Source organism: Amia ocellicauda, unplaced genomic scaffold, assembly GCF_036373705.1.
Source record: "Amia ocellicauda isolate fAmiCal2 unplaced genomic scaffold, fAmiCal2.hap1 HAP1_SCAFFOLD_55, whole genome shotgun sequence".
Lineage (NCBI taxonomy): Eukaryota > Metazoa > Chordata > Actinopteri > Amiiformes > Amiidae > Amia > Amia ocellicauda.
Window position 1 is genome coordinate 229,865 of NW_027102985.1, and position 22,636 is coordinate 252,500.

General features: G+C 43.1%; 6 non-coding genes and 22 pseudogenes across 6 annotated transcripts; all 28 read right to left on the minus strand.

The window, feature by feature from the left end:
• Nucleotides 1-89: 89 nt before the first annotated feature.
• Nucleotides 90-208, minus strand: LOC136737982 (uncharacterized; annotated as a pseudogene).
• Nucleotides 209-434: 226 nt separating this feature from the next.
• Nucleotides 435-553, minus strand: LOC136737950 (uncharacterized; annotated as a pseudogene).
• Nucleotides 554-768: 215 nt separating this feature from the next.
• On the minus strand, nucleotides 769-887 carry LOC136737878 (5S ribosomal RNA). Its single transcript, XR_010812498.1, has one exon. It is a non-coding gene; the product is annotated as a 5S ribosomal RNA (ribosomal RNA).
• Nucleotides 888-1,097: 210 nt separating this feature from the next.
• Nucleotides 1,098-1,216, minus strand: LOC136737996 (uncharacterized; annotated as a pseudogene).
• A 216-nt stretch (nucleotides 1,217-1,432) lies between these two features.
• On the minus strand, nucleotides 1,433-1,551 carry LOC136738133 (uncharacterized; annotated as a pseudogene).
• Nucleotides 1,552-1,761: 210 nt separating this feature from the next.
• Nucleotides 1,762-1,880, minus strand: LOC136737927 (uncharacterized; annotated as a pseudogene).
• Nucleotides 1,881-2,087: 207 nt separating this feature from the next.
• Nucleotides 2,088-2,205, minus strand: LOC136738127 (uncharacterized; annotated as a pseudogene).
• Nucleotides 2,206-2,422: 217 nt separating this feature from the next.
• LOC136738012 (uncharacterized) lies at nucleotides 2,423-2,541 on the minus strand (annotated as a pseudogene).
• Nucleotides 2,542-2,761: 220 nt separating this feature from the next.
• Nucleotides 2,762-2,880, minus strand: LOC136737934 (uncharacterized; annotated as a pseudogene).
• Nucleotides 2,881-3,101: 221 nt separating this feature from the next.
• On the minus strand, nucleotides 3,102-3,220 carry LOC136738260 (uncharacterized; annotated as a pseudogene).
• Nucleotides 3,221-3,435: 215 nt separating this feature from the next.
• Nucleotides 3,436-3,554, minus strand: LOC136737991 (uncharacterized; annotated as a pseudogene).
• A 209-nt stretch (nucleotides 3,555-3,763) lies between these two features.
• Nucleotides 3,764-3,882, minus strand: LOC136738166 (uncharacterized; annotated as a pseudogene).
• A 216-nt stretch (nucleotides 3,883-4,098) lies between these two features.
• On the minus strand, nucleotides 4,099-4,217 carry LOC136737885 (5S ribosomal RNA). The gene has a single exon (XR_010812505.1). It is a non-coding gene; the product is annotated as a 5S ribosomal RNA (ribosomal RNA).
• A 209-nt stretch (nucleotides 4,218-4,426) lies between these two features.
• LOC136737919 (5S ribosomal RNA) lies at nucleotides 4,427-4,545 on the minus strand. The gene has a single exon (XR_010812537.1). It is a non-coding gene; the product is annotated as a 5S ribosomal RNA (ribosomal RNA).
• A 211-nt stretch (nucleotides 4,546-4,756) lies between these two features.
• On the minus strand, nucleotides 4,757-4,875 carry LOC136738023 (uncharacterized; annotated as a pseudogene).
• Nucleotides 4,876-5,095: 220 nt separating this feature from the next.
• Nucleotides 5,096-5,214, minus strand: LOC136738061 (uncharacterized; annotated as a pseudogene).
• A 210-nt stretch (nucleotides 5,215-5,424) lies between these two features.
• LOC136737978 (uncharacterized) lies at nucleotides 5,425-5,543 on the minus strand (annotated as a pseudogene).
• Nucleotides 5,544-5,762: 219 nt separating this feature from the next.
• On the minus strand, nucleotides 5,763-5,881 carry LOC136738231 (5S ribosomal RNA). The gene has a single exon (XR_010812570.1). It is a non-coding gene; the product is annotated as a 5S ribosomal RNA (ribosomal RNA).
• Nucleotides 5,882-6,101: 220 nt separating this feature from the next.
• Nucleotides 6,102-6,220, minus strand: LOC136738089 (uncharacterized; annotated as a pseudogene).
• A 216-nt stretch (nucleotides 6,221-6,436) lies between these two features.
• Nucleotides 6,437-6,555, minus strand: LOC136737961 (uncharacterized; annotated as a pseudogene).
• A 223-nt stretch (nucleotides 6,556-6,778) lies between these two features.
• On the minus strand, nucleotides 6,779-6,897 carry LOC136738110 (uncharacterized; annotated as a pseudogene).
• Nucleotides 6,898-7,114: 217 nt separating this feature from the next.
• On the minus strand, nucleotides 7,115-7,233 carry LOC136738193 (uncharacterized; annotated as a pseudogene).
• Nucleotides 7,234-7,443: 210 nt separating this feature from the next.
• Nucleotides 7,444-7,562, minus strand: LOC136738136 (5S ribosomal RNA). Its single transcript, XR_010812559.1, has one exon. It is a non-coding gene; the product is annotated as a 5S ribosomal RNA (ribosomal RNA).
• Nucleotides 7,563-7,780: 218 nt separating this feature from the next.
• Nucleotides 7,781-7,899, minus strand: LOC136737882 (5S ribosomal RNA). The gene has a single exon (XR_010812502.1). It is a non-coding gene; the product is annotated as a 5S ribosomal RNA (ribosomal RNA).
• Nucleotides 7,900-8,110: 211 nt separating this feature from the next.
• Nucleotides 8,111-8,229, minus strand: LOC136738017 (uncharacterized; annotated as a pseudogene).
• Nucleotides 8,230-8,440: 211 nt separating this feature from the next.
• LOC136737983 (uncharacterized) lies at nucleotides 8,441-8,559 on the minus strand (annotated as a pseudogene).
• A 226-nt stretch (nucleotides 8,560-8,785) lies between these two features.
• On the minus strand, nucleotides 8,786-8,904 carry LOC136737981 (uncharacterized; annotated as a pseudogene).
• Nucleotides 8,905-9,118: 214 nt separating this feature from the next.
• On the minus strand, nucleotides 9,119-9,237 carry LOC136738036 (uncharacterized; annotated as a pseudogene).
• Between the last annotated feature and the right edge of the window lie 13,399 nt (nucleotides 9,238-22,636).

Consider the following 22,636-nt stretch of genomic DNA (forward strand, 5'->3'; position numbering starts at 1 on the left):
CAGGTACGTGTACAATTCTTCAATTATATCTCCTGCAGACAGAAAGAGAGTATTAAGAGCTACGATGACGTTACCCAGGAGACGTAAAAAGCTTGCAGCACCTGTTATTTCTAGGAGGTCAGCCATCCAAGTACTGACCAGGCCCTGCCCCGTTTAGCTTCCGAGATCTTACGAGATCGGGCGCATTCAGGACGGTGTGGCCACAAGCCGAGTGGCCTGGCTGCATGATGTCTCTTAAAGGTTGGCGGGTATTGACGGAACTTCCTGCAAAAAAAAAAAAAAAAAAAAAAAAAAAAAGAAAAATGGATGGAAAAATATCAGTGCAGCAAAGGGTGTTGACAGTAGCTGGGTACGTGTAAAATACTTCAATTATGTCTCCTCCAGACAGATAGAGAGTATTAAGAGCTACGATAAAGTTACCCAGGAGACGTAAAAGCTTGCAGCACCAGGTATTTCCAGGAGGTCTCACATTCAAGTACTGACCAGGTCCTGCCCCGTTTAGCTTCCGAGATCTGACGAGATCGGGCGCGTTCAGGATGGTGTGGCCGCAAGCCGAGAGGCCTGGCTGCATGATGTCTCTTAAAGGCTGGCGGATATTGACGGAACTTCCAGCAAAAAAAAAAGAAAAAAGAAAAATGGAGGGAAAAATATCAGTGCAGCAAAGGGTGTTGAAAGTAGCCGGGTACGTGTACAATTCTTCAATTATATCTCTTCCAGACAGAAAGAGAGTATTAAGAGCTACGGTGAAGTTACTCAGGAGACGTAAGATGCTTGCAGCACCTGGTATTTCCAGGAGGTCTCCCATCCAAATACTGACCAGGCCCTGCCCCGTTTAGCTTCCGAGATCTGACGAGATCGGGCGCGTTCAGGATGGTGTGGCCGCAAGCCAAGACGCCTGGCTGCATGATGTCTCTTAAAGGCTGGCGGGTATTGACGGAACTGCCAGCAAAAAAAAAAAAAAAAAATAGAGGGAAAAATACCAGTGCAGCAAAGGCTGATGTAAGTAGCCGGGTACGTGTACAATTCCTCAATTATAACACCTCCAGACAGATAGAGAGTATTAAGAGCTACGATGAAGTTTCCCAGGAGACGTAAAAAGCTTGCAGCACCAGGTATTTCCTGGAGGTCTCCCATCCAAGTACTGATCAGGCCCTGCCCCGTTTAGCTTCCGAGATCTAACGAGATCAGGCGCGTTCAGGACAATGTGGCCGCAAGCCAAGATGCCTGGCTGCATGATGTCTCTTAAAGGCTGGCGGGTATTGACGGAACTTCCAGCAAAAAAAAAAAAAAAAAAAAAAAAAGGAGGGAAAAATATCAGTGCAGCAAAGGCTGTTGAAAGTAGCCGGGTACGTGTACAATTCTTCAATTATATCTCCTCCAGACAGAAAGAGAGAATTAAGAGCTACGATGAAGTTACCCAGGAGACGTAAAAAGTTTGCAGCACCTCGTATTTCCAGAAGGTCACCCATAAAAGTACTGACCAGGCCCTGCCCCGTTTAAATTCCGAGATCTGACGAGATCGGGCGCGTTCAGGACGGTGTGGCCTCAAGCCGAGAGGCCTGGCTGCATGATGTCTCTTAATGGCTGGCGGGTATTGACGGAACTTCCAGCAAAAAAAAAAAAGAGAAATGGAGGGAGAAATACCAGTGCAGCAAAGGGTGTTGAAAGTAGCCGGGTACGTGTACAATTCTTCAATTATATCTCCTCCAGACAGAAAGAGAGTATTAAGAGCTACGATGAAGTTACCCAGGAGACGTAAAAAGCTTGCAGCACCTGGCATTTCCAGGAGGTCACCCATCCAAGTACTGACCAGGCCCTGCCCCGTTTAAATTCCAAGATCTGATGAGATCGGGGGCGTTCAGGACGGTGTGGCTGCAAGCCAAGAGGCCAGGCTGCATGATGTCTCTTAATGGTTGGCGGGTTTTGACGGAACATCCAGAAAAAAAAAAAGAGAAATAGAGGGAGAAATACCAGTGCAGAAAGGGTGTTGAAAGTAGCCGGGTACGTGTACAATTCTTCAATTATATCTCCTGCAGACAGAAAGAGAGTATTAAGAGCTACGATGAAGTTACCCAGGAGACGTAAAAAGCTTGCAGCACCAGGTATTTCCAGGAGGTCACCCATCCAAGTACTGACCAGGCCCTGCCCGTTTAGCTTCAGAGATCTGACGAGATCGTGCGCGTTCAGGACGGTGTGGCCGAAAGCCAAGAGGGCCGGCTGCATGATGTCTCTTTAGGCTGGTGGGTATTGACGGAACTTCCAGCAAAGAAAAAAAAAAAAAAAAGAAAAATTGAAGGAAAAATATCAGTGCAGCAAAGGCTGTTGAAAGTAGCCGGGTACGTGTACAATTCTTCAATTATATCTTCTCCAGACTGAAAGAGAGTATTAAGAGCTACGATGAAGTTCCCCAGGAGACGTAAAAAGCTGGCAGCACCTGGTATTTCCAGGAGGTCTCACATTTAAGTACTGACCAGGTCCTGCCCCGTTTAGCTTCCGAGATCTGATGAGATCGGGCGCGTTCAGGACGGTGTGGCCGCAAGCCAAGAAGCCTGGCTGCTTGATGTCTCTTAAAGGCTGGCGGGTATTGACGGAACTTCCAGCAAAAAAAAAAAAAAAAAAAAATGGAAAATGGAGGGAAAAATATCAGTGCAGCAAAGGCTGTTGAAAGTAGCCGGGTACGTGTACAATACTTCAATTATATCTCCTCCAGACAGATAGAGAGTATTAAGAGCTACGATGAAGTTTCCCAGGAGACGTAAAAGGCTTGCAGCACCAGGTATTTCCAGGAGGTCTCCCATCCAAGTACTGACGAGGCCCTGCCCCGTTTAGCTTCCGAGATCTGATGAGATCGGACGTGTTCAGGACGGTGTGGCCGCAAGCCAAGAGGCCGGGCTGCATGATGTCTCTTAAAGGCTGGCGGGTATTGACGGAACTTCCAGCAAAAAATAAAAAATAAATAAATAGAAAAATGGAGGGAAAAATATCAGTGCAGGACAGGGTGTTGAAAGTAGCCGGGTACATGTACAATTCTTCAATTATATCTCCTCCAGACTGAATGAGAGTATTAAGAGCTACGATGAAGTTACCCAGGAGATGCAAAAAGCATTCAGCACCTGGTATTTCCAGGAGGTCACCCATCCAATTACTGACCAGGCCCTGCCCAGTTTTTCTTCCGAGATCTGACGAGATCTTGCGTCTTCAGGACGGTGTGGCCTCAAGCCAAGAGGCCTGGCTGCATGATGTCTCTTAAAGGCTGGAGGGTATTGATGGAACTTCCAGCAAAAAACAAAAGAAAAAAGAAAAATGGAGGGACAAATATCAGTGCAGCAAAGCGTGTTGAAGGTAGCCGGGTACGTGTACAATTCTTCAATTATATCTCCTCCAGACAGATAGAGAGTATTAAGAGCTACGATAAAGTTACCCAGGAGACGTAAAAGCTTGCAGCACCAGGTATTTCCAGGAGGTCTCACATTCAAGTACTGACCAGGTCCTGCCCCGTTTATCTTCCGAGATCTGACGAGATCGGGCGCGTTCAGGACGGTGTGGCCGCAAGCCGAGATGCCTGGCTGCATGATGTCTCTTAAAGGCTGGCGGGTATTGACGGAACTGCCAGCAAAAAAAAAAAGAAAAATAGAGGGAAATATACCAGTGCAGCAAAGGGTGTTGAAAGTAGCCGGGTACGTGTACAATTCTTCAATTATATCTCCTGGAGACAGAAAGAGAGTATTAAGAGCTACGATGAAGTTACCCAGGAGACGTAAAAAGCTTGCAGCACCTGGTATTTCCAGGAGGTCACACATCCAAGTACTGACCAGGCCATGCCCCATTTAGCTTCCGAAATCTGATATGATCGGGCGCGTTCAGGACAGTGTGACTACAAGCCAAGAGGCCTGGCTGCATGATGTCTCTTAAAGGCTGGCGGATATTGACGGAACTTCCAGCAAAAAAATAAAATAAAAAGAAAAATGGAGGGAAAAATATCAGTGCAGGAAAGGGTGTTGAAAGTAGCCGGGTACGTGTACAATTCTTCAATTATATCTCCTGGAGACAGAAAGAGAGTATTAAGAGCTACGATGAAGTTACCCAGGAGACGTAAAAAGCTTGCAGCACCTGGTAATTCTAGGAGGTCTCCCATCCAAGTACTGACCAGGCCCTGCCCCGTTTAGCTTCCGAGATCTGACGAGATCGGGCGCGTTCAGGATGGTGTGGCCGCAAGCCAAGATGCCTGGCTGCATGATGTCTCTTAAAGGCTGGCGGGTATTGACGGAAATGCCAGCGAAAAAAAAAAGAAAAATAGAGGGAAAAATACCAAAGCAGCAAAGGGTGTTGAAAGTAGCCGGGTACATGTACAATTCTTCAATTATATCTTCTCCAGACAGAAAGAGAGTATTAAGAGCTACGATGAAGTTACCCAGGAGACGTAAAAGGCTTGCAGCACCTGGTATTTCTAGGAGGTCTCCCATCCAACTACTGACCTGGCCCTGCCCCGTTTAGCTTCCGAGATCTGACGAGATCGGGCGCATTCAGGACGGTGTGGCCGCAAGCCGAGAGGCCTGGCTGCATGATGTCTCTTAAAGGCTGGCGGGTATTGACGGAACTGCCAGCAAAAAAAAAAAAAGAAAAATAGAGGGAAATATACCAGTGCAGCAAAGGGTGTTGAAAGTAGCCGGGTACGTGTACAATTCTTCAATTATATCTCCTGGAGACAGAAAGAGAGTATTAAGAGCTACGATGAAGTTACCCAGGAGACGTAAAAAGCTTGCAGCACCTGGTATTTCTAGGAGGTCTCCCATCCAAGTACTGACCAGGCCCTGCCCCGATTAGCTTCTGAGATCTGACGAGATCGGGCGCATTGAGGACGGTGTGGCCACAAGCCGAAAGGCCTGGCTGCATGATGTCTCTTAAAGGTTGGCGGGTATTGACGTAACTTCCAGCAAAAATAAAAAAAAAAAAAAATAGAAAAATGGAGGGAAAAATATCAGTGCAGGAAAGGGTGTTGAAAGTAGCCGGGTACGTGTACAATACTTCAATTATATCTCCTCCAGACAGAGAGAGAGTATTAAGAGCTACGATAAAGTTACCCAGGAGACGTAAAAGCTTGCAGCACTAGGTATTTCCAGGAGGTCTCCCATCCAAGTACTGACGAGACCCTGCCCCGTTTAGCTTCCGAGATCTGACGAGATCGGGCGAGTTCAGGATGGTGTGGCCGCAAGCCGAGATGCCTGGCTGCATGATGTCTCTTAAAGGCTGGCGGGTATTGACGGAACTGCCAGCAAAAAAAAAAAAGAAAAATAGAGGGAAATATACCAGTGCAGCAAAGGGTGTTGAAAGTAGCCGGGTACGTGTACAATTCTTCAATTATATCTCCTGGAGACAGAAAGAGAGTATTAAGAGCTACGATGAAGTTACCCAGGAGACGTAAAAAGCTTGCAGCACCTGGTATTTCTAGGAGGTCTCCCATCCAAGTACTGACCAGGCCCTGCCCCGTTTAGCTTCCAAGATCTGACGAGATCGGGCGCATTGAGGACGGTGTGGCCACAAGCCGAAAGGCCTGGCTGCTTGATGTCTCTTAAAGGTTGGCGGGTATTGACGGAACTTCCAGCAAAAAAAAAAAAAATAAAATAGAAAAATGGAGGGAAAAATATCAGTGCAGGAAAGGGTGTTGAAAGTAGCTGGGTACGTGTACAATTCTTCAATTATATCTCCTGGAGACAGAAAGAGAGTATTAAGAGCTACGATGAAGTTACCCAGGAGACGTAAAAAGCTTGCAGCACCTGGTATTTCTAGGAGGTCTCCCATCCAAGTACTGACCAGGCCCTGCCCTGTTTAGCTTCCGAGATCTGACGAAATCGGGCGCATTCAGGACGGTGTGGCCACAAGCCGAAAGGCCTGGCTGCATGATGTCTCTTAAAGGTTGGCGGGTATTGACGGAACTTCCAGCAAAAAAAAAAAAATAAATAAATAGAAAAATGGAGGGAAAAATATCAGTGCAGGACAGTGTGTTGAAAGTAGCCGGGTACATGTACAATTCTTCAATTATATCTCCTGGAGACAGAAAGAGAGTATTAAGAGCTACGATGAAGTTACCCAGGAGACGTAAAAGCTTGCAGCGCCAGGTATTTCCAGGAGGTCTCCCATCCAAGTACTGACCAGGCCCTGCCCCGTTTAGCTTCCGAGATCTGACGAGATCTTGCGTCTTCAGGACGGTGTGGCCTCAAGCCAAGAGGCCTGGCTGCATGATGTCTCTTAAAGGCTGGAGGGTATTGATGGAACTTCCAGCAAAAAACAAAAGAAAAAAGAAAAATGGAGGTAAAAAATATCAGTGCAGCAAAGCGTGTTGAAGGTAGCCGGGTACGTGTACAATCCTTCAATTATATCTCCTCCAGACAGATAGAGAGTATTAAGAGCTACGATAAAGTTACCCAGGAGACGTAAAAGCTTGCAGCACCAGGTATTTCCAGGAGGTCTCACATTCAAGTACTGACCAGGTCCTGCCCCGTTTAGCTTCCGAGATCTGACGAGATCGGGCGCGTTCAGGACGGTGTGGCCGCAAGCCGAGATGTCTGGCTGCTTGATGTCTCTTAAAGGTTGGCGGGTATTGACGGTAATTCCAGCAAAAAAAAAAAAAAAAAAAAAAAAAAGAAAAATGGATGGAATAATATCAGTGCAGCAAAGGGTGTTGACAGTAGCTGGGTACGTGTACAATACTTCAATTATATCTCCTCCAGACAGAAAGAGAGTATTAAGAGCTACGATGAAGTTACCCAGGAGATGAAAAAGCTAGCAGCACCTGGTATTTCCAGGAGGTCACCCATCCAAGTACTGACCAGGACCTGCCCCGTTTTGCTTTCGAGATCTGACGAGATCGGGCGCGTTCAGGCCGGTGTGGCCTCAAGCCAAGAGGCCTGGCTGCATGATGTCTCTTAAAGGCTGGAGGGTATTGACGGAACTTCCAGCAAAAAAAAAAAAAAAAGAAAAAAAAATGGAGGGAAAAATATCAGTGCAGCAAAGGGTGTTGAAAGTAGCCGGGTATGTGTACAATTCTTCAATTATATCTCCTCCAGACAGAAAGAGAGTATTTAGAGCTACGATAAAGTTACCCAGGAGACGTAAAAGCTTGCAGCACCAGGTATTTCTAGGAGGTCTCACATTCATGTACCGACCAGGTCCTGCCCCGTTTAGCTTCCAAGATCTGACGAGATCGGGCGAGTTCAGGATGGTGTGGCCGCAAGCCAAGATGCCTGGCTGCATGATGTCTCTTAAAGGCTGGCGGGTATTGACGGAACTGCCAGCAAAAAAAAAAAAGAAAAATAGAGGGAAATATACCAGTGCAGCAAAGGGTGTTGAAAGTAGCCGGGTACGTGTACAATTCTTCAATTATATCTCCTGGAGACAGAAAGAGAGTATTAAGAGCTACGATGAAGTTACCCAGGAGACGTAAAAAGCTTGTAGCACCTGGTATTTCTAGGAGGTCTCCCATCCAAGTACTGACCAGGCCCTGCCCCGTTTAGCTTCCGAGATCTGACGAGATCGGGCGCATTCAGGACGGTGTGGCCACAAGCCGAGATGTCTGGCTGCATGATGTCTCTTAAAGGCTGGCGGGTATTGACGGAATTTCCAGCAAAAAAAAAAAAAAATATATAGAAAAATGGAGGAAAAAATATCAGTGCAGGAAAGGGTGTTGAAAGTAGCCGGGTACGTGTACAATACTTCAATTATACCTCCTCCAGACAGATAGAGAGTATTAAGAGCTACGATAAAGTTACCCAGGAGACGTAAAAGCTTGCAGCACCAGGTATTTCCAGGAGGTCACCCATCCAAGTACTGACCAGGCCCTGCCCCGTTTAAATTCCAAGATCTGATGAGATCGGGGGCGTTCAGGACGGTGTGGCTGCAAGCCAAGAGGCCTGGCTGCATGATGTCTCTTAATGGTTGGCGGGTTTTGACGGAACATCCAGCAAATAAAAAAAAAGAGAAATGGAGGTAAAAATATCAGTGCAGCAAAGGGTGTTGAAAGTAGCCAGGTACGTGTACAATTCTTCAATTATATCTCCTCCAGACTGAAAGAGAGTATTAAGAGCTACGATGAAGTTACCCAGGAGACGTAAAAAGCTTGCAGCACCTGGTATTTCCAGGAGGACACCCATCCAAGTACTGACCAGACCTTGCCCCGTTTAGCCTCCGAGATCTGACGAGATCGGGCGCGTTCAGGACGGTGTGGCTGCAAGCCAAGATGCCTGACTGCATGATGTCTCTTAAAGGCTGGCGGGTATTGACGGAACAGCCAGCAAAAAAAAAAAAAGAGAAATGGAGGGAGAAATACCAGTGCAGCAAAGGGTGTTGATAGTAGCCAGGTACGTGTACAATTCTTCAATTATATCTCCTGCAGACAGAAAGAGAGTATTAAGAGCTACGATGAAGTTACCCAGGAGACGTAAAAAGCTTGCAGCACCTGTTATTTCTAGGAGGTCAGCCATCCAAGTACTGACCAGGCCCTGCCCCGTTTAGCTTCCGAGATCTTACGAGATCGGGCGCATTCAGGACGGTGTGGCCACAAGCCGAGTGGCCTGGCTGCATGATGTCTCTTAAAGGTTGGCGGGTATTGACGGAACTTCCTGCAAAAAAAAAAAAAAAAAAAAAAAAAAAAAGAAAAATGGATGGAAAAATATCAGTGCAGCAAAGGGTGTTGACAGTAGCTGGGTACGTGTAAAATACTTCAATTATGTCTCCTCCAGACAGATAGAGAGTATTAAGAGCTACGATAAAGTTACCCAGGAGACGTAAAAGCTTGCAGCTCCAGGTATTTCCAGGAGGTCTCACATTCAAGTACTGACCAGGTCCTGCCCCGTTTAGCTTCCGAGATCTGACGAGATCGGGCGCGTTCAGGATGGTGTGGCCGCAAGCCGAGAGGCCTGGCTGCATGATGTCTCTTAAAGGCTGGCGGATATTGACGGAACTTCCAGCAAAAAAAAAAGAAAAAAGAAAAATGGAGGGAAAAATATCAGTGCAGCAAAGGGTGTTGAAAGTAGCCGGGTACGTGTAAAATACTTCAATTATGTCTCCTCCAGACAGATAGAGAGTATTAAGAGCTACGATAAAGTTACCCAGGAGACGTAAAAGCTTGCAGCACCAGGTATTTCCAGGAGGTCTCACATTCAAGTACTGACCAGGTCCTGCCCCGTTTAGCTTCCGAGATCTGATGAGATTGGGCGCGTTCAGGACGGTGTGGCCGCAAGCCAAGAGGCCTGGCTGCATGATGTCTCTTAAAGGCTGACGGGTATTGACGGAACTTCCAGCAAAAAAAAAATGGATAAAGAAAAATGGAGGGAAAAATATCAGTGCAGCAATGGGTGTTGAAAGTATCCGGGTACGTGTACAATACTTCAATTATATCTCCTCCAGACAGAAAGAGAGTATTAAGAGCTACGATGAACTCACCTAAAGGATTATTAGGAACACCATACTAATACTGTGTTTGACCCCCTTTCGCCTTCAGAACTGCTTTAATTCTACGTGGCATTGATTCAACAAGGTGCTGAAAGCATTCTTTAGAAATGTTGGCCCATATTGATAGGATAGCATCTTGCAGTTGATGGAGATTTGTGTGATGCACATCCAGGGCACGAAGCTCCCGTTCCACCACATCCCAAAGATGCTCTATTGGGTTGAGATCTGGTGACTGTGGGGGCCAGTTTTGTACAGTGAACTCATTGTCATGTTCAAGAAACCAATTTGAAATGATTCGACCTTTGTGACATGGTGCATTATCCTGCTGGAAGTAGCCATCAGAGGATGGGTACATGGTGGTCAAAAAGGGATGGACATGGTCAGAAACAATGCTCAGGTAGGCCGTAGCATTTAAACGATGCCCAATTGGCACTAAGGGGCCTAAAGTGTGCCAAGAAGACATCCCCCACACCATTACACCACCACCACCAGCCTGCACAGTGGTAACAAGACATGATGGATCCATGTTCTCATTCTGTTTACGCCAAATTCTGACTCTACCATCTGAATGTCTCACCTCTTTTTCCTATTTGTAGTGGAGATGAGTGGTACCCGGTGGGGTCTTCTGCTGTTGTAGCCCATCCGCCTCAAGGTTGTACGTGTTGTGGCTTCACAAATGCTTTGCTGCATACCTCGTTTGTAACGAGTGGTTATTTCAGTCAAAGTTGCTCTTCTATCAGCTTGAATCAGTCGGCCCATTCTCCTCTGACCTCTAGCATCAACAAGGCATTTTCGCCCACAGGACTGCCGCATACTGGATGTTTTTCCCTTTTCACACCATTCTTTGTAAACCCTAGAAATGGTTGTGCGTGAAAATCCCAGTAACTGAGCAGATTGTGAAATACTCAGACCGGCCCGTCTGGCACCAACAACCATGCCACGCTCAAAATTGCTTAAATCACCTTTCATTCCCATTCAGACATTCAGTTTGGAGTTCAGGAGATTGTCTTGACCAGGACCACACCCCTAAATGCATTGAAGCAACTGCCATGTGATTGGTTGATTAGATAATTGCATTAATGAGAAATTGAACAGGTGTTCCTAATAATCCTTTAGGTGAGTGTATATGTATGTATGTGTATGTATGTCCAATTGCTTTGACAATACAAATGAAATGAATTGAGAGAGAGAGAGAGAGAGAGAGAGATAGAGAGGAATATGAGCTCCTAAAAAACATTTGTTTTTATACATAAGCGGATTTAATTTGTCATTTACAAATGAATATATAGCACTATAAACATACACAGAAGACATGGAATAGAAATTCAGAAGAAAAAGTATTCAAAAAATAATAATTTTAAGAGAAACACAAAAAGAAGAAAGCAGAGAGACAGTTCAGGAAGAAAAGTCAGAAAAGAAAAGCTGAAGACAAGAATTGGAGGTAAGAGACAAATAATTAAACAAAAAAATATGTATTAATAAAATAAATAAGCATTCTCAGTAGTTGACTCAGCCAATGAAAATGCAGAGCTCCGATTTGAATAGAGTGACAGTAGGAGAGAGCCCAACTGCCACTGAGACTGATAGAAATCTATCGAACAGCAGTCTGACTGCAGAGCTGCCTTTTGAAATCCGATACCCTGAAGACATTCGCTCTGCACAGGCTAAGAAGGACTACAAACAAGCTGTGATGAGAGCATCTCCTGAGACCCTCATCCTAGACTACACCGGTAAAGGAGAAAACAGGGTCAAGAACAATCTACTGTTCTACACCGCCTTTCGCAAAACCCTGTGCCAGACATACCCCAATAACAACAAGAGGGGCATTAGCAGAGGCAGGCAGATCTCAGTGCTGGTAGAGAAAGACACAGACAGTGTGATGCTCACTTTTAATGTATACCACAACGGGACCATCATGGTGCAGGACAGCGAGAGCAGCCTGGACCAATTAGCTCTCGGCTTCCACACCTCAAAGCAGCAGACTGAGGTAGAGAAACAAGAGCCAGAGCCGGCCACCCTGCAGTCTGCCCCCAGCCACACGGAGCCAGACAGTGCCCCATCTCCCACAGACTGCCCCCCTGTCTCCCCAAAACTCTCCAGCAACATTAAAACACTAAAGGAATGCCTATCAGTGCTGGAGCTGAAGTTTGCGGAGTTCAGGGACTGAAGATGCACCACAAGGCTGAGATCCATAAGCTGAGAGCAGCAGTGAGAGACCAGGAGGAGCAGAGCCAAACCCTGAGGACGGAGCTGCACAGAGCGAGGGAGGAGCTGACCAGGACACCCCAGCACAGCCAGCTGAGGAGCCTGCAGAGCCAGCTGGAGAAGCTAAGAGAGGAGCACAGAGACTGCACTGCACTGACCCCACAACACCTACAACCCCTGACGCACCCACTGACGCACCCACTGATCCACCCACACTCCCCACCACTCCTGACACCCCCACTATCACCAGACCTGCCACTAATACACAAACCCCTGAAACGCCACTCCCCTAAAACACACCCGCTGCCCCCACCACTCCCGACGCAAAACCCGGAGTGGCAGGTCAACACAGAGGTGGTCATTCTGAGCGACTCCAATGGGAAGTTCCTGGATGAGAGGCGCCTCTTCCCTGGGCGAAAAGTGAAAAAGCTTTGGTGCCCGACAGCACAGAGAGCCCTGGAGCTGCTCTCCAAGAGGAGGCTGTGCCAGGTCAAACACATCCTCATCCACACCGGCACTAACGACCTGAGTGCCCGCAGGGGCGATGTGGCCTCAGCCCTGAGACAGGTGGCAAAGAAAGCCACAGAGGAATTCCAAACTGCCAAAATCACCATCTCCACACTGCTGCCCCGCACAGACGTGCCCCTGCACATCATCCAGGCCATCAACGCAGAAGTATCCCGAAGATGTGCCCTCCTCCCCAACGTCCACCTGGCACACCACTGAGACATCCAGCCACATCACCTGTATGACCACGTCCACCTCAACAAGACGGGTGTGAGGAAGGTCCGTTTTTAGTGTTTCTCTGAACACATCCAAGCTTACCTAGGCGCTACATATTATTTTCAATTACCCGTAATTCTGATCTGTATTTTGGCTTGTTAATAGAAGTTATTGAAGTTGGACTCCTAATTCAAAATAACCAATATGTATCTCAACGTAATTTACTGACAGACATCACTCTTTATCACTTTCACTTTTGAAGGAACTGCTTTGTATTCTGTGTATTGTTTTATTGTAGTGCTGCTTCCTTTCTTGGCCAGGTTTTACTTGCAAAAGTGATTTTATTCTCAATGTAAGCTCAAAGTCAAATAGTTTAAATAAGAAAACAATGTATTGAAATGAGAACATCATGAACCTGTGTAATTGTGCTGAAGGACAAGCACTGAAAGCAGAGAGAATTTTGTGTTTGGCATTGAATAGCCTTAAAGAAAACTATGCCGTTTTTGGAAACTTTCATATTTAAGTTGAATGTAGGCAAAAACATTCCAGTCACTCCGAAGAGAGAATACAGTTTACTGTTCGAATAAGTAGCCCCTGAATTGAAGATAAAAATCAAAAGTGCTGTTCGTAATTAGTTTACACTTTTACATCAGATGTCTTGTTTTTGCGTTCCAAATTGAGGAGTTGTGGCATATAATGTAAATGAAGTTACTTCACTAGTAGTGCGATTTCTACGTTGTGTATGTGTGTTTGTATATATGAACTCATACATTTTTTAAAGATTGTATTTGGAAAACAAATTCAGGTATAGCACGTGTCCCCCTTTTGAATGGGTTCTATATATAACATTTTAAAACGAATGGTTCTGTGTAGAACGCTATGTTTGGGGGTTCTTCATGTAACCCCTTTGAAGGGGTTCTACATAGAACCATAAAGGGATCCACCAGAGCGATTACTCGAGGAACCCTTTATGGTTCTGTGCAGAACAATTTCTTCTAAGAGTGTGGAGTGTCGCCACACAATTTCTCTCAGAGGGCTTTTGACCAATGGCAATCCAATCCTGAATGACGTCACCACTATCCTGTTGTACTTTATGGGAGAGATGTATTAAGTAGTTTATAATGAGAAGAATAACAATAATCACCTGTTTTTCATAGGTTTTGTATCCATGGTCTCCTTCATATTAGGAAAGGAAGTTGATCCATAGCCTACTCAGAGACAACTGAGAGTTGGTCTCTGAGCAGCAGCACAAAGGGGTCGAGTCTCTCAATGTCCGTGTGTTGGAGATATTCCACCATATTGGTCCCAGCCTTTAAAACAATGTTAAAGAAGATGTTAAAGATATTGTAGAAATATATTGCAGAAGAGCAGAACTACAATCACACTTTTTCAATGCTATTGCTGTTTTCTACCTCCCTGGTGAGGTACCAATGCGGGAAGTTTGAGAGAGTATTTCTAAAATGTGTATGATCCAATACACACAGTTATTTAAAAAGCTGACGTCTTGTACATGCTCACCAGAACCAAGCCTAATTAAATAACACATTTAATATTAAATAAGTACATGTGCAGTAGCCACTTGGACAATTACAGATCCCCAGGTCAAAACACAACAGAAAGACATGGAAGATCGTATTTTCAAATCACATCTGTGGCCCCCCTAACTGTAATTTGGTATTAGTGGGTCAAAGGATTTATTTGGTTCAAGTGATAATAAGATCATATTTTGAAAACAAGCACTACAGGATGTCATATTTAAAATGACTGTGAGTACCTTTCTTTAGTGACGGTTCTGAGGGGGGCAGGGATTAGTTGAGTGTGCTAATTGGAGCTGTGAAGTGTGCAGAGAAAATACAAATGTTTTCTTTTAATATGAAAACAAAGAACTTTTTTTTAACACCGACCTGGGATTGTGTTTCTTTCCAAGTTTCCTTATTGTTTCTGAGAAGAGACTGTTCACTTGCAAAGTGAACTGGACCCGTGTGACTCGCAGGTAAGGAGAGCCCGTGTTGAACTAAGATGGCTACAGTGAGTTTTCCTGGACAAAGCTCGGGCAAAGGATAGCGCAGAGTGCACCTGCACCTGAGATTGTGTTGAGAAGCTTTGTGATAAGAGCAGGTAAAGAGGGAAAAGAAACACAAGTATTTTCTTTGTTTGAAGAACACATTTTGTTTTAACTGAAACGGGACTACAACTTTTGAAAGGGAAATAGTTGCTAGTGCACTGTATTTTTATTGAGTTTATTAGAAGAAAAAAGCTTATATTTTGGACAGAACGAACTCGTTTGGCATGCAACTAGCAGCAAACGATGTGAAGCAAACAAAACAGTTAGCAAGTTAGCAAGTTACAGTCTGTCCTAGGTCCGGGGGTGCTTATGGTTGTTTATGGGTTCCCTTACCTTAGCCAGTGTCATGTACGGGTGTCCGTACCTTACTGGAGTGTTTGTTTTTATTATAATATATATACATAATATAATATATAATAATGTAATATTTCAGATAAATCGTCACAGTGAGTGACACCAGCATTATTGGTTTTTTGAGAAATAAAAAAACAGAATGTAGAGAAGAAAATGTTGGAAGGAAGTTGGGAGAAAGACTGGTCTCCGAAGGAGCACCGGGACTGGTGGAAGCAACAACAACCAGATAAGACAGAGAAAGGAATTGTGATATTGTGTCAGGTTGGTGAGAATCAAGAAAAGAAAATAACAGAAATGGAAGATCATCATAAACAGTAATGTGAATTGAGAGCAGAAGTTGTGAAAAATACGATAGAATTAATAGAACTACAAGGCAAATTAGAAGGGCAAGAAAAGTGGTCAGAAAAGGTGAAGGTGTAGGTGCGCGATGTGCTGCCGTGTTAGGAGCGCGTCGCGACACAGATCACTCCGAGGACGACAGGCCCGATTGGGATGATTTAGATCGCAAAGCATGGGAATATGAAAAAGGAGGTTTTGCTAGCGCTCCTCCCCCATATAATCCGGAATATAAATCAATCACTGATTTTGGTTATAATAATACATTGTATCCAGATCTGACCGCTCTGAAAACGGTCCCAGCTGCACCCATGCAAGTCAAAACTAGACAGAGTAAAGAGGAAGGTCAATCAATAGTCTATACGACTAAAACCCATGTCCCCTTCTCCCCAGGAGAAAAAGAAATGATATGGGCGTCCCTCCCAAAATTAAAACCAAACCAGGGTAACACAACTTTTTGGGATATTCTAGATGAAAAGATGGTTATTCACCTCCTTCACCCGCACGATGTACACATCATCGTGAAGGCTAAATGTCCGCCCAACATTTGGATACAGTTACTACGAGAATATCAGACCGGGGAGTGGGCTAATGTAGCCTCTACAGATGAGGAGGAAATAACAGAACTTTTTCACAATGGATCAAGAAAACTGAGATAGTGAAATAATGAAATAATCGAGTGGGATTATTTGACATTTTATTCTAAATAATCATAAGCTTAAATAATAAGTTATAAGGGCTGTTTGAGACACTGCAGGGTCAATAAAACATGCCACAGATCGGATATCTGAATTATCTTTAGATATCAATGTGTATGTGCTTTGTGTGTTTATGAATATGTATAGTTTGAAGGTGATATAAGGTAAATGTCTATGTTTTGGCAATCATTTTAGAATTATATTTAAAAATGTAACAACAGATTTATCATATTCATGAGGATCTTTGGCTCTATACAGAGTGCCTCAAGCATCAGAAATCAGAAAGAAAGACTATTATAAGAAAAGTAATCCAAAATATACATTGAATAAACAGATGGATAATAATAGTAATACATAAATAGTCATGGTGTCTCCACAAGAAGAACCAGAATTTGTTTGTTAAACATCATGTTATGGACAAGCTCTGTCAAAAGTCAAATTCAAGGAAACGAAAGGCTAGAAGAGAGCCTGGTGCAGCCCTGACAGCCTGTGAAAGCAGGAGAATGTAAACAGTCTGGTGACATGTTACAGTCTTTCAGAAAATGTTTGGTTATTGGTGCCTAGCATATAATACCTGAAATGAAAGTCAAAGTAGACCATGGTTTTAAGATGAGTGATGTAGGAAAAGGGTAAGATACCGCAGAAGTATAAGATTACAACTATAGAATAAGTAAGCTCAAGTAATATAAAATGCTTTACAGGAGAAAAGTAAGAATGGAAAGGAAGAGTAAAAGAGAAGGTGTCCTAGGATTATGGGAATCATTATTGAGATCAATGGCCTATTGGCTAATATTTTGTTAGGTACATATATGACTTCAATAAACGAATAATGGAGTGACATCTGTATAAATATAAATAAAACATATTGATAAAAAAACCTGAATACATTTCTTGTAAGAAATTAAGAATAGGAGAAAGAATAGCTGTTAGAATGCAGAGCAATGTTAACCAAAGTTGAAGAGGGTTTGAGTAAGTTGACGAGGGTCTGAGTAAGTTGATAAGGCTTGGGAAGCAGGAAAAGGCGAGTTTGATGTGTGTGAGACAAATGTGCTGCCACTTTTAGCACAGAGAGCTTCTGATGGTGATTGAATGAAACGTGGGAAAATAAATAAACTTGATGTAGGATAAATGAATAAATAATTGAATGAGATATGAGCCGCAGAGACCTCCCACATTGGAAAGTGGACTACAGCAGATAATCCTCTCCTCTCCCAGGGCAGGGTGATTAAGTGGGGACGCGTGTGAAGAGTGCAGGTGGACCCAGGTGAGTTGTGAAAGAAAGAAGAAACAAAAATAATAAGGCACGCGTGCAAACAATCAAAATAATACTAAGTGAATAACAAATTAAACAATAAAGTGAAAGATAATCAACACACAAAATAATGGCAATATAGAACCAAACAAAATACACAAGCCATATTGCATAAAGTGAAGTGAAATATAAATATAATAAGTAATGGTGATTAAGGAGCTAATTAACACCGTCCGTGACATTTACATTGGTTGGGTGTGTGTTTTATTGAAATACAAAATAATTCTATTTTTCCGAAGTGCTGAACTTTAATACAGTCTAGAAAGATTAATATTTTTTGTCTTGGGCTATATTATTATTACCATAGTTTTTCTATTGTATAAGTATCTTGGAGTAGAGGCATAGGTGGGCATGTGGGCAGAGGAGTAGGAAGGCCGGTCAAGCAAATAAGCTTGCTAAGGTACGCAGCAGCAGCAAGCAGCCCCCACATCCAGCCAGCCAGCCAGTCTGGCTGGCAGTGACTGAGTGGTTGACAGACGGCAAGCAACGGAATGTACGTGCTCTGTGATGTCATAGCAGTCAGCTGAGAGAGGCTCGTGATGTCATCGCTGAGCTGGCTGGCTGGCTGGCTGGCTGGCGGGCTGGCTGGCTCTGTGTGTGTGTGTGTTTGTGTGTGTGTGTCTGTTTTTCTGTTTGTCAGTCTGTCTGTCTGTCTCTCTCTCTCTCTCTCTCTCCCTCTCAATTCATTTGTATTGTCAAAAGCAATTGGACATACATTCATACATACATATATATATATATATATATATATATATATATATATATATATATATATATATATATATATATATATACATACATACATACATGCTAGAAAGTCATTACTATGTTATCTTAAAGGCTAACTAAGCAGAACATATATCATTATCGAACAGAGTTCATAGGTCTATACATGGTATTAGGGAACAGGCACGTAGGTCATTCTGTTTGACATTGTCTCCAAGGTTCTCATTGTAAATAACAAAGAGAAATCAAACTACCTTATGGCCTCCTGACCTTCTAGCTTGACCTTATCTTTCTTAAGTATACAAGAGAGAAAAACAGTTGTGAGAAAAGAATTTCTAACTTTCCTTCCACACATACATACATACATACATACATACATACATACAAACCAGAGGCATGCAAAAAAATATAAAGAGGAAGAAAATGTTGTATAGCACATACAAAAGGGATGGTGATGAAACAAAATACATAGAATATGTTGAGCTGCAAAGAGATCTTAAGAAAGGGATCAGGAAAGCAAAGAGGGAAATAGAAAGAAACATAGCTCTTGGAGCTACAACCAATGCAATGAGCTTTTTTCAAAATTACAACAGCAAGCGGTCAATTAAGGAGGAGGTGAAACAGATAAAGGGCAAAAATGGAGGTATCTTGGAAAACGAACAAGATGTGGCAAATATTCTAAATGAGTATTTCACAGAGGTTTTTACAAAAGAAAAAACAGATGACATGCCACAGGTTGACAATCAATCCAGTCAAACCCTAAGAGAGATCAGGATAAATGAGGAGGAGGTACTAAAGGGACTAGCAGAATTAAAATCAAACAAATCACCTGGGCCAGATGGGATATTTCCAACAGTACTTAAAGAAATGAGGGAAATTATGTATAGGCCGTTAACTCGATTATTTCAAATGACACTTAGAACAGGGGATGTTCCCACTGACTGGAAGACAGCAAATTTCATACCAATCCACAAGAAAGGGGACAAAACTGAGCCAGGAAATTACAGACCAATCAGTCTCACCTGCATCACCTGTAAAATGTTGGAAAAAATGATTAGACAGAAAATAGAGGAGCATCTCAATGAAAACCATATTCTTGGAGATAGTCAACATGGGTTTAGACGAGGCAGATCATGTCTTACTAACTTAATACATTTTTTTGAACATGCAACTGCAGCTGTAGATCACGTGAAAGCATATGATATGATATACTTAGATTTCCAAAAAGCTTTTGATAAGGTTCCACACCAAAGACTGATCCTCAAATTGGAAGCTGTAGGCATTCAGGGTCATGTAAGTAGATGGATTATGAACTGGTTGATGTATAGGAAACAGATTAGAGGAGTCACTTCTAACTGGAGTGAGGTTGTTAGTGGAGTTCCACAGGGATCAGTACTAGGGCCTTTGCTTTTTCTAATCTATATTAATGATCTGGACTCTGGGATACTTAGCAACCTTGTCAAATTTGCAGATGATACTAAAATAGGTGGCTTAGCAGATACAATCTTGGCAGCACATGCTATTCAGAGGAACTTAGATAAATTCAGTTGTGGGCTGACACCTGGCAAATGAAATTCAATGTGGACAAGTGCAAGGTAATACATGCAGTAAAACAAAAATGTCCACTATAATTACACTATGGGAGGTACAGATCTAGATGAAGTAATGCATGAGAAAGACCTAGGAATCTATGTGGATTCACTTTCTCCATCCAAACAATGTGGGGAAGCAATACAAAAGGCATACAGAATGCTAGGGTATATCGTCAAAAGTGTAGAATTTAAGTAATGTTAAGACTGTACAATGCGCTAGACCTCATCTGGAATACTGTGTACAGTTCTGGGCACCACACTTCAAGAAGGATATTGCTGCTTTAGAGACAGTTCAGAGGAGAGCAACCAGACTTATTCCAGGTCTGAAGGGAAAGTCCTACTCGGAGAGACTGAGGGAACTGAACCTTTTCACCCTGGAACAGAGGAGATTACGTGGGGACTTGATCCAAGTCTTCAAAATCATGAAAGGTTCCTCAAACCAGAGGAGCTTTTCCAGATCAGCAGGGACACACGCACCAGGGGACAACAAATGGAAATTGGGCTTCAAGGCATTCAAGATGGAAAGTGGTAGAAGCTGAAAGTTTGGGAACATTTAAAAATAGACTGGATAGGATCCATGGATCACTTAGATATTAATGGACACCAAACGAGCATGATGGGTCGAATGGCCTCCTCTCGTTTGTAAACTTTCTTATGTTCTTATGTTCTTATGAATGTTCCCTAAGCATGTTTCAAATGTTCCCTAATTTATGTTACAAATGTGCCTTAGCACCTCTCTCTCTCTCTCTCTCTCTCTCTCTCTGTCTCAATTCAGTGCATTTGTATTGTCAAAGCAATTGGACATGCATACATACATACATACATATATATGGAAAATAAACAATATGTGTACATCTCTGCATTAATGGTGCCCTAACAGATGTGCAAGTTACATGACAGACAGACAGACAGACACTCACACACACTTTCACACACACACACACACACACACTTTCACAGACAGACAGACAGACAGACACACACACACACACACACACACACTTGTATACCTGACACGTATAGAAGACTGGATAGGGAGATATAAATAGCAATGGGGAGACTCTTGTACTTGGTGTGGCTCTATCCATATAGTGGGGCCAGCAGCCACTTAGCAGGTGTAGCAATAGAAGCTCAGCCTGGGGAGACTGGATTTAGCATTTCCTCTCCATTTTGATAAGTATCCATAATCATTTCTGCAAAATACTTCTATGATACCTATGTATGTTTTTTACTTGTACTATATTATACTATCAAGTATCAGTGTACACATACAATGTGACCTGTTACATTAATACAGAGGCCACGGAAGGCCAGATCAGTAATAGCCACTGTCCCCTGATATTACACTTTTTTACAATCACTTTGGCACTCATTTCAGAACCTTGATGTCATTTTTCAAAACTCTAGACACAAAACTCACACCCGATGATCAAAATGCACATTTTTCAATTGCTTGGATACAATACACATCAACCTTAGATCATTTGTTCAATGAACTAAAATGATACAACTTAACGTCAAAGTATTACCATTTCAAAATGCAATTCACACATTACATCTGAGATCACTGTCTATTCATTTCATTACAAAGATCTAACTATCAATTGATACAGCTGCTCAAAATGATAAGTGACTGTTGCATTACTCTTAATTCATAGTTTTATGGAAACTGACGAACAGTATTCCATGTTTCGATCATGAAAGTTTCAGGATAATGAGATCCATTGACACCAATAACCGAGGAGCATGAACCAGTTGGACTACATTATCTATGGATGTAATATTTCATCATCATTCATCATCATGTAGCACTTTTCCACACCATGTTTTCAGTGTGGAAGGAAAGTTAGAAATTCTTTCTCTAATACCTGTTTTTCTCTCTTGTATACTTAAGAAAGATAAGGTCAAGCTAGAAGGTCAGGCCAGAAGGTAGTTTGATTTCTGCTTGTTATTTACGATGAGAATCTTGGAGACAATGTCAAACAGTATGATTGAAGTGCCTGCTCCCTAATCCATGTGTTGATCTATGAACTCTGTCCTATAATGATATAAATTCTGCTTAGCTAACTTTTAAGATAACATAGTAATGACTTTCTGATTATAACCAGCTCTTTGATTTTTGTGTATAAAAGCTCTGACTGTTAAAATGAAGGCAGAGCGACTTTGGGATCTTCTTGAGTCACTGTTCCTCTCCACGCTGCGTGTATTAAAGGCATTGCAACTAACGCTCCAACCTGGTTGAAGATGATTGTTCTTCCACATCAGATTTGACATTACTGTATGTATGCAGGCCCTTGTAATTGCTTTTCCAATACTGCCAACTGGTTATTGATGATTGATTTCACATTGTGGTACGAGTATCGAGTGAAATGAGTGCTATCCACCCGAGCAACACAGTGATAACATGGAGCCGGCAGGTCATCCAGGTCACAATAGAGGTCAAGCAGTGGGAGGAGGAAGACGTGGTGGTCAAAGGAATGGAAGGGGACATGCACCCCTTCTGAGAGGTGGTCGTGGGCCTCGTCATAGAGGAGGGCTTAGGCCTCACCAGAGAGGCAGCCATGGGCCTCATTTGAGAGGTGTTGGGGGAACGTGGTAGAGGACAAGGCCACGGACCAGACAGCGGCAGCAACAGCAAATAGTGTCCAGTGAAATCCGAGAAATAGTTGTAGAACATGTTGTAAATCATGGCATGACCATGACTGAGGCAGCTACAATGATTCAATCAAACCTCAGAATCAACTCAGGATCAACTGTGGCCTCAATCATCAGAAATGTCCGTACTGAGAAGCGGCAAGTCTTCAGCATGCACTAAACATTAGGCTACTCTCAATTGTCAAATGACTGTATACTGCATACCAATGTGTAGCACAGAGTATAGTGTGCCTTTTGAAAGAAATGCAGACAGAGTGAAGCAGCTGATGACTGAGTATGTTCAGGTATGTTCAGTTTCAAGATGCCTCTTGTGAAAAATGGTTGTGAGAACCTGAACCTGAACACAGGGCTAATGGAAATTTAGAAGTACAGTAATCAATCCTTTGTTTTGCTTTTTACACTAAGCCAGGTGAGGAACACTGCAGTTGACATTTTACTGTAGTTTTGTTCTTTTTTGTAGCTAATTATTGTTGCATGGATTCAAAGAAACCTATGGTGTGATTTGATTGTATTGCATCAATAC